Raw genomic sequence first — 10,114 nt, forward strand, 5'->3', positions numbered from 1 at the left:
TGTTCACACACACATACATAAAATAGTGATGTACACAGAGAGCCTAAAACTGCTCAGGATGGACAAGGAGAATATCAAAAATACCTTCAGAGAGGAAACAGTATTAGAGCAAGTTTTTCATGATGACACACTCTAGGGTGTAGGCTGGGAGCTGGGAGACACAGCAGACAGAAGGAGCAGAGGAAAGAGGGGTCTCGAGTTGCCCAGAGACCACAGAAGAGCAGCGCAAGTGGAGCAGGAGAGGAGCAGGGCTCTCCAGGTGGAGCCCAGACCCCAGAAGGCCTGGAATGCTCAAGAGCTCAAGAGCATGAACATTATCCTCAAGGTACTGGAGGTCCAAGAAATAATGGGCTAAAAGGAATCCTAGGACTAAGTTTGCAATGAGCAAACATTCCAATTCTTGAGTGAAAAATGAAGTGAGGCAACTAGCAGGCTGTGGAACAGTCCAGATAAACGTCCCTCCGCTGAATGCCTGATGGGTACCAGCTCTGCTCTCAGCCAGCACTAACGAGAAGTTCCGCATTCCCAGGCCTGGTTCCGGGCCCCGTACACACAGTGGTCTGCCGAGTGACACAGTCTTCCTGGCAGAGCACTTCCTGGGAACTCTCCGTCCATTAGATGTGGTCATTAATGTCATGTGGCACTCAGGCTCAGAAGAAACCACAAGGCTCATTATCATAATTTTTCCAGTTTTCCTGATGGGAAAATTGAGGTTTAGAGAAATTAAATGACTCACCTAACTCATACAATTACTAACTAGTAGAAAACTGACTCAAACCCAGACAGTGCTGTCCGGAGTCTTACAGAGATATTCCCTACTCTATACTACTCTTCGTGAGAACTCTCAAGGGCTTGATCATTAATAGCTTGTCTTTTAAGATCTTCACATGTCTGGGAGGTTTTTATTTTCATAGACTCGTTCTTACGTTTCATATTACAATACTCCTAAATCATACACATTGAAAATAGTACATACAGAGCTATGTGAATTAAGTTGCAACTGACTAGGTTTAAGTAACATTAATACAACACCTTGCATGTATTTAATTGGGCTTTCCAGGTGACTCCAGGTCACTACAGATGGTGACTGCAGCCATTAAATTAAAAGAAGCTTGCTCCTTGGAAGAAAAGCTGTGACCGACCTAGACAGCATATTAAAAAGCAGAAACATTACTTTGCCCACAAAGGTCTGTCTAGTCAAAGCTATGATTTTTCCAGTAGTCATATATGGATGTGAGAGTTGGACTATAAAGAAAGCTGAGTGCCAAAGAATTGATGCTTTTGAACTGTGGTGTTGGAGAAGACTCTTGAGAGTCCCTTGGACTGCAAGGAGATCCAACCAGTCAATCCTAAAGGAAATCAGTCCTGAATATTCATTGGAAGGAATGATGCTGAAGCTGAAACTCCAATACTTTGGCCACCTGATGCAAAGAACTGACTCATTGGAAAAGACCCTGATGCTGGGAAAGATTGAAAGCAGGAGGAGAAGGGGATGACAGAGGATGAGATGGTTGGATGGCATCACCGACTCAATGGACATGAGTTTGAGTAAGCTCCAGAAGCTGGTGATGGACAGGGAGGCCTGGCGTGCTGCAGTCCATGGGGTCGCAAAGAGTCAGAGACAACTGAGTGACTGAACAACAACGACATGTGGCTCAGTGGTAAAGGATCCACTTGCCAAGGCAGGAGACATCGGAGATGCAGGTTTCATCCCTGGGTCAGGCAGATCACCTGGAGGAGAAAATCACAACCCACTCCAGCAGTTGCCTGGAGAATGCCAGGGACTGCGTGACTGAGCATGCACAAACACAGATATTGAGTAAAGCATTTATCAGTTTTGATTTAACTGAACTCAGACACAGTCCGACATAAGAGAAACTGGATGATATCACAGGAAGCTGAAAAACACTGTCCCCAATGCAAACTGATGGAGTTAGGCAAGGCTTTTTTGGAGACACATCTGAGCAGGGTTTGGAAGGATGAAGAGGAGTAAGTCAGATAAAGAAAGAAGACAATAGATCCAAAAAGAGTCCAGGAAGGCTGTGATGTCTGTGTAACAAGAAAGTGATGAGATAGTGTAGTGAATCTGTTAGACTTCAAGAGGACTATTAGACAATGGAAACAGCTGTTATTCCAAATATTTCCAAGCAACAATAAACATAGCTTATTTCTTATGTGGAGTTTTGTTCTTTAAGCCAAAAGTGCTAGAATAAAGCAGCCAAGTGAGAGACTTCTGGTCCAAGAGACATGCTTCGAGGTATGTCATTCAGAGGTGCTCACATTCCATAGGACAGTTGGAAACGATAACAGCAATGTCATCAAGATCTGAAGCTCGTTGTTCTAAATCTTCTGACTCCTGGTTCTTTTTTTTTTTCACTTTTTTGGCCACGCCCTGTGGCGTGTAGATCTTAGTTCCTCAGCCAGGGATTGAACCCACACCCCTTGCATTGGAAGCATGGAGTCTTAATCACTGGGCCTCCAGGGAAGTCCCACTACTGGTTCATTTTTATTCCTTTAGGAATGAATTTGATTTCTAGAGGCAGCCTAAATCTCTATTAGAGCCCAGGGTGAAGAGTACTAATAGCAATCATCTAGGGCAAACCATTTTTGATCAACAGAAAAACAAGAATTGTAATTAAAAGTTTGCTGAATGCTTTCTGTGTTCCAATTACTGTACGAAAGGACTTTTCTCCTTCAAAAAATTCTATAAAAGAAATGCAATTACTTTGATTTCTACTTGATTAATGAGAAAAAGAAGCTTGAGAGGTCAAGAATTTGCCCTAGGTCATATAAAAATTCTGAATTTTAACTGGGTTTGAATCTAGGACCTGAGTTCTTTACTATTATGCTGCTCCATTCCTCTGCAATTCGAAGTTTTAAACTGATGTCTAATCACATAGGCCTGAAGCAGGGTCATCATACAAACTTCCTACAAATTAAACTTATTAAATACTGGATGTGCTACATCATAACACATCAAACATATTATAGTGTACCTACCTATTACATAACTAGAGCTTATAGATCATCTCTGTGTTGAATTGCTGTGGATTATTTGGCCTAAAAAGTAATAAACTCATTATTTTTATTTACAATCTTATTTTTTAACTGGAGAAACAGGAACTGTTTTCTAGTCTTAAATATTATCTTCTAGGGCCTTACAAAACTCTAGGACTGCAGGGAGACTAAAACTGTGATACCTTGTCTGTAGTTTTCTCCAAGCAGGGGCCCCAAAAGAGGGGCCCCAGAAAAGTTTAGAATTCCACAGTTGGAATAAGTAAAAAGTCTCCCCAAATGAAGACTGCACTTTGAAAAACAACCTGTTTTTTTTTTTTCTTTCTGACTTATTTCACTCTGCATGATGGGCTCCAGGTCCATTCACATCTCTGCATTAACACATATGTGTAGAATCTAGAAAAATGGTACGGCTGCTGCTGCTGCTGCTAAGTTGCTTCAGTTGTGTCCGACTCTGTGTGACCCCGTAGACAGCAGCCCACTAGGCTCCCCCGTCCCTGGGATTCTCCAGGCAAGAACACTGGAGTGGGTTGCCATTTCCTTCTCCAATGCATGAAAGTGAAAAGTGAAAGTGAAGTCACTCAGTCGTGTCCGACTCTTCATGACCCCATGGACTGCAGCCCACCCAGCTCCTCCACCCATGGGATTTTCCAGGCAAGAGTACTGGAGTGGGTTGCCATTGTGTACAGATGAACCTATTTCCAGGGCGAAAACAGAGATGCACACATACACTGGTGGACATGGAGGGTGGAGAATGAAATAGGGAAATTGGGACTGACATATATACACGACCACGTGTAAACTAGAGAGCTTGTGAGAAGCTGCTATACAGCACAGGGAGCTCACCTCTGTAATGACCTGGAGGACTGGGATGGGAAAAGGGAATGGGAGGTTTGTACAGCAGAAACTAACACAACATTGTAAAGCAACTATACCCTAGTTTTTTAACAAAGAAAACAACCTTTAGCCCCATTATGTAAAAGCCTCTGAATTCAGATGTGGTATCTCTCACTTGGAGGAAACGCTGCACAAGTCCCTGGTAACTGTCTCTTGAGTTTCCCTGCCTTGGCTCTGCTGCCTGATACCCCATCCAATGTGTTCTTTTAGTTCATCTAAAGCCATTCAGAAAGCAGAATCTCTTTTTGCTCTGAATTATTCATGGCAGAGCATAGAGCACCCATCTCCCAAATCACACTTTAGGTTTAAGATTTAGACATTTTTACCCCCATCCCCACCCCCTGGGTATTTTTAAGAGTGGGGTAAGCCTGTTCTGTGGCTTCATTTATTTTCTTTTGAAAATGGGACGAGATCCCTAAGCATCAGAAAGAATGTGAGCTGGGAAAGAGAACACCAGAAGAGAAACAAAACTTCAGACAAAGTGTGGAGGAAGGAAGTAGAGACCAGATGAATTCTGCTCTCCTACTTTCAACCTGAGCCTCCTCCTGGAGCTGTGAGTTCCTGGCCTCCAGCCTGGAGCCATGTGCGCATTTCCATTTCAAAGGGAAACACACACGGATCACAGGGGTCCCCAGTGAGAGAAGGGAGTGATGGGCTCCTGGGTACATGTTTACAAATAACTCCAAGCTCAAGCACCTCAGACCTCATTTCTCTTATCCCCAGTTACAAATCATCTACTGACCAACCCATCATGCCATCCCACCCTGGCACTGCCATTCATACCCTTTAGGAAATGCATTTCAGGACTGATTGGCATAGTCCACGATCAGAGATAAGGTAAAACATCTCAGAAGACAGAGCTCTGTTCTACCTTTCAAGTCTCAAAAGGAAATCTAGTGGTTTCCAGGGACACTGGAAACAGAAAACTTTTCCCTCTGCTGTTCGCAGGCATGGGATGCTGGAGACAGAGAAGGAATTGGTTTTCTGAACACAAAAATCTTTCCTTATCTCCAGCTGTGGCTGAACGCATCCACAGTAAGAATGACGAGTTGGAAGAGAAGCAGAAAGCAGGCTCGATGTAGGAAACCAGGCCACTAAGAGTACCACCCAGACACTCTCTTCTGGATAAGGCTTCCTTGGGGAGAACCCACTGATGGGGTGGAGGGAGCACTGATTGGTGGGGGAGCACCAATGGGGTGGGGGGAATACTGGTGGAGTGGAGGGAACACTGATGGAATGGGGGAGCACTGATGGGGTGAAGGGAACATTGGTGGGTTGGGGGAGCATTAATGGAGTGGGGGGAGCACTAATGGAGTGGGGAGGAGCACTGATGAAGTGGGGGGAGCACTGATGAAGTGGAGGGAGCACTGATAGAGTGGAAGGAGCACTGATAGAGTGGAAGGAGCATTGGCCCAGCGGATGCATGTTGAGGTGAAAGGTGAGTGAGGCATGAACAGCCTCCAAAGGAAATCTATCTCAATCAATTGGTTGTCCCTCTGGGAGTCAAAAAGAAAAAAGCTTCAAAATAGCTTCTGCAATCAAGATGCCTGGGTGGAGCATCCCCCGCCCACTCCAGGAAGTTCCCTCCAAAGCTATTCATCAGGCCAGAGCTGTGCAAGTCATTAGTCTCCCACTTGCTCCTCACTGAGAGTCCAGGCAACCATGTCCAGGTGGGACCATCAGGCCTGTTTTGGGCAGGCGGCTCAGGCATTACCATAGAAATGGGAGGCTCTATTTGTTTTACTAACAAGAACAAAGCATCAGATGGCTGCTCTTTAAACAATAGGATCACGTCATCGGAGCCCTCTGTGTCCAGGTGACAAGCCCGGCCTCCCAGTTCTCTTTCCTGGGCCTCCCCGCTGCGGTCTGGAGGAGGTGAGCCCAGCAGGCCGCTCTCGGCCAGTCTGGCTGATGCTGAGATGTGTCACCGAGCAGCCGCCCTCGCAGATGTTTCCTGGGCTGACGGGCTGAGCAAGGCTGAGAGCAGAGGTTTTGGCACCGGGAGGAAGCCCTGAACTCTGCGTCCTGATGGTCTTCACTGAAAATGTGGGCCAGGTGCAGGGGAGATAAAAACGCCCTAAAAAGTCCTTGTTTTATTGAACAAAAGGACTTAGAGACTGAAAAGCAACACCACTTCTGTGGCTGACAGCGGACTGCACCATCTGCATGACTCGCACTGCGATCTTGAGGAAAACGAAGTGCAATGCGCCTTCTCCCCCCGAACGTCATTCAGGATCCCAACTCCTGTCCTACCTTCTGCAGGAAGCTTCTTCCAGCTACTCCAGTTTGCACAGAATTCGCTCTTCTCTGAATCCCAACAACACTTAAAACAACAGTAGTAGAAATTGCTAACTGGGGCTTCCCGAGTGTCCACCCTGCACCAGGCATTATTCTAAACACTCCTCATAAATGAACATAACTAGACCTCCCAACAACCTCAATCTATTAGCACTATCCTCCTTGCATGGGTCTTCATACCGCAGTATGGAGAGATTAAACAACATGTAAGTACCTCCTTGGAAGAAAAGCTATGACAAACCTAGACAGCGTATTAAAAGCAGAGACATCACTTTGCTGATAAAAGTCCTTATAGTCAAAGCTATGGTTTTTCCAGTAGTCATGTATGGATGTGAGAGCTGGACCATAAAGAAGGCTGAGTGCTGAAGAAACGATGCTTTTGAATTGTGGTGCTGCAGAAGACTCTTAAGAGTCCCTGGGACTGCAAGGAGATCAAATCATTCAATCCTAAAAGAAATCAACCCTGGATATTCATTGGAAGGACTGATGCTAAAGCGGAAGCTCCAATACTTTGGCCACCTGATGCAAAGAGCCAACTTATTGGAAAAGACCCTGATGTTGGGAAAGACTGAGGGCAGGAGGAGAAGGGGGTGACAGAGGGTAAGATGATTGGATGGCATCAATGACTCAATGGACAAGAGTTTGAGCAAATTAAGGGAGAAAGTGAAGGACAAGGAAGCCTGGTGTGCTGCAGTTCATGGGGTTGCAAAGAGAAGGACATGACTTGGCAACTGAACAACAAAAGTCACAGGGCCATTAGTATGTATTTGAAGCCTGACATCTGACTGCAGAGCCCTAATCTCTTACTATCTCACATGAATCAATTGACTAAGGAATTCTCTCTTTTTTTAATTCACCAAATAGTCTGGAGTATCTAACATGGCAAGACATTTGGCTAGACACCATGAAATTAAGATAGACATAAAAAAGAATAATACTTAGTTTAGAGTTTATTTGTGGCCAAAAAGAAGTCAATAGGAGCAAAATGATTATTCAACAAAATTAGATAGCGTATTAAAAGCAGAGACATCACTTAGTTCATAAAGGCCTGTATAGTCAAAGCTACGGTTTTTCCAGTAGTCATGTATGGATGTGAGGGCTGGACCATAAAGAAGGCTGAGTGCTGAAGAAATGATGCTTTGTTAAAAGCAATCAGCAGTGAGCATTATGTTTAAGATGAAAAAGAGAGGAGGAACTTCCTTGGTGGGCCAGTGGTTAAGAATCTGCATTCCAAAGCTGGAGACATGAGTTCAATCCCTGGTGGGGGAACAAAGATCCCCATGCCTAGGGGCATCTAAGGCCGCCTGAAGCATCTAGAGAAAGCCCGTGCAACAAAGACAAAGCAGAGCCAAAAACAGAAAAGAGAGGGGGAAATGGGGGACAAACTGAGGAACTATCACAGAGCTGGCAGGAGATAATAAACCAAACCAGAATGAGATGGTGATGGTAGTGAAGGAGTGATGGGGAACACGTAGGGGAGGCTGAATTAAAGGACCATTTGACATGCTGCCATGTAAGGGCCCACAGAGGGGAACCCAGCTAGGCAGTTGGGGAATATCGTGCCTTTAAGAGAACAAGAAACGTTATGAGAATGATCTGGTTGGCAGACAAGAAAGGGAGATCTATGCACAGTGTCAGTGAGTCTGAGCTTGAGATGAATGTAAGTACAAACAGCAGAACACTGAAAATCTTAGACCACAGCTTAGGAGAGATTTCAAAAGTCCTGAAAATGACTTAAGAGTCACTCACATAATGGTGGCAGTTATGATGGGAGACCAAGGTGAAACTTGGTCCATGAGACCGAGACAGGGAAAAGGGTACAGAAATTGCAGTAGATTTTCTTTACTATAGAAAGAAAACTAATGCCACCTTTAAGCTCCTTGGAATCATCACATTTCCTTGTGTATCCAACGCCTTAGATCACAACTCGGTACAGAACAGGCACAAAACAGGTATGTGTGGAAGGAATATGGCTTTGTAGACTCAGGGAAAATTAGAAAAAGAATCTATTTGGACACTTGCGAAAACCTTAAATTTTGCTCCGGACAACACGCTAGTAGTAAAACTTAGCTGATGTATGTTTCTTTGGGCCTTTTTGTTTGTTTGTTTCAGAAAAAGTTTGGGGAGCGTGCATTCATATTAGATCTAGAATCTCCCCTTTGGGGGATGGCATCAAGATTCACAGTTATGGGAGTTTCCAGGCCATGCAAACACAGAACTGAAAATCAGGGGGCTTCATGTATGTTTTTCTCCTCTAAGCCTTTGGTGATTTTCAGCTCTAAAATGTCAGCACTCCACATCCCATCTATTAAGTAGGGGCAGAATTCTAAGCCTCAACCCTGCAAAGGAACATCTTTTCAGACTCTTTGCTGGGAATTTTAGATTTTGTTCTCAACAGCAGAGTAATCATTAGATAATGTGTTTGATATTTTGTATAATCCCTTTCTTGTCAGGAATCATTTCTGTCAATTGCCTGACCTGATTAACAGAGTAAAAAGGGTGGATTCTGAATTAGGGCTCGGGCCAGCTTTCCCAAATCGAAGAAAATTCAGTAAGAAGAATGTGTGCACATCTGAGATGGGAGGGGTATTCAACAGTGACCAAGATCACTCTGGAAGCACTGCAGTCTGGGCCAGTCACGGAATTTCCATCTCAATTTTCAGGTCAGCTCTCTAAGATCTATGTGGGGCAGTGGTTTTCTCTGGTGGTTCTGTGTAGATCGAGGGATGTTTCAGGAGATAAACAAGGAGACAAACAGCGTTACCACAGATACCTGAATTTGTTTTTTTCTCATCAAAAGATACTCACCACAAGCTGGCTTTTTTGCTCTCGCGCGTGTCCCTACCAAAGGCACTGACGTGCATGCTCACCTAATTCTCAAATCAAACTACTGAAAATTTAAAATTAAAGAAAAGTTTAATTCATTGTCTCATCTTTTTGTCTCTTTCTGTCCTTGTCTTCATATTTCCTGCTTCCCTGCAAAGTGAACGATAAAGTTGCCTCACCTCAGACTTATCTGTCAGGGGAAATGTTGAAATGTGCTGCTTTGGGGGACTTAATACTTGAGATGTAGATTAATTTCATTGGTTTTTCTTTTTCAGATCCAAAGGGAGATCAAAGGCCTTAACTGAGATCACCTAGCAACTGGGGAGCAAAGGTAGGAAGTAAAATTCATAGCTACTGGATCCCAGGGACACAAAATACGGGAAAATGAAAGACCACCCCCTTATTATCCTCAGCTCCAGTAAGTCACTTGAGTAAAAGATTAGAAATAATTACAAGAAAAAAATTTTAAATAAGGTTAAAAGTGAAAATGGAATTGGATTTATTGTATTTTCATATTTAGATGGGGAGCAGAAAAAGGGATTGTTCAATGATCTACCTTCAGTCCAATTTAACCAAAATGTCCACACTTCTTCAAATCCACTTCTCTTCTCTACCAGGCGTAAGGAACACACAAATCTACCTTGCTCCTTTTCTGGTCCTTCATATCTCATCAATTTTTTCACTCAGTGGACCCATGTTCAGTTTTACGTTTACCTCCCCCCAAACACACAAACACACACACACACACACACACACACACACACACACAAACCCTATCCATCTATCATGTCAAACCTATCGACACCAAAGGGGAATTTTGACCCAAAGAAGGGGTATTTTATAGAAAGTACTGTTGCAATTATATAATCAAGAATAACTGTGATGTTTTCATGAAAGACACCCACGCCTACGAGTAAATGAAAGTCAACCTGTTTTTCCACGAGGATGTTTGAAATTCTTTCAACTTGCATTCTGCTTTGGAGACCCAGGTGCAATCCACACTTTGGGGTAAAGACCCGCATAATCAAGTCGTGGAATTTTATTGGAACAGACAACCTGGAATCCTGTCCAAGGTAAA

The sequence above is a fragment of the Bos taurus genome, chromosome 29, assembly GCF_002263795.3.
Source record: "Bos taurus isolate L1 Dominette 01449 registration number 42190680 breed Hereford chromosome 29, ARS-UCD2.0, whole genome shotgun sequence".
In the NCBI taxonomy this organism is placed as follows: Eukaryota; Metazoa; Chordata; class Mammalia; order Artiodactyla; family Bovidae; genus Bos; species Bos taurus.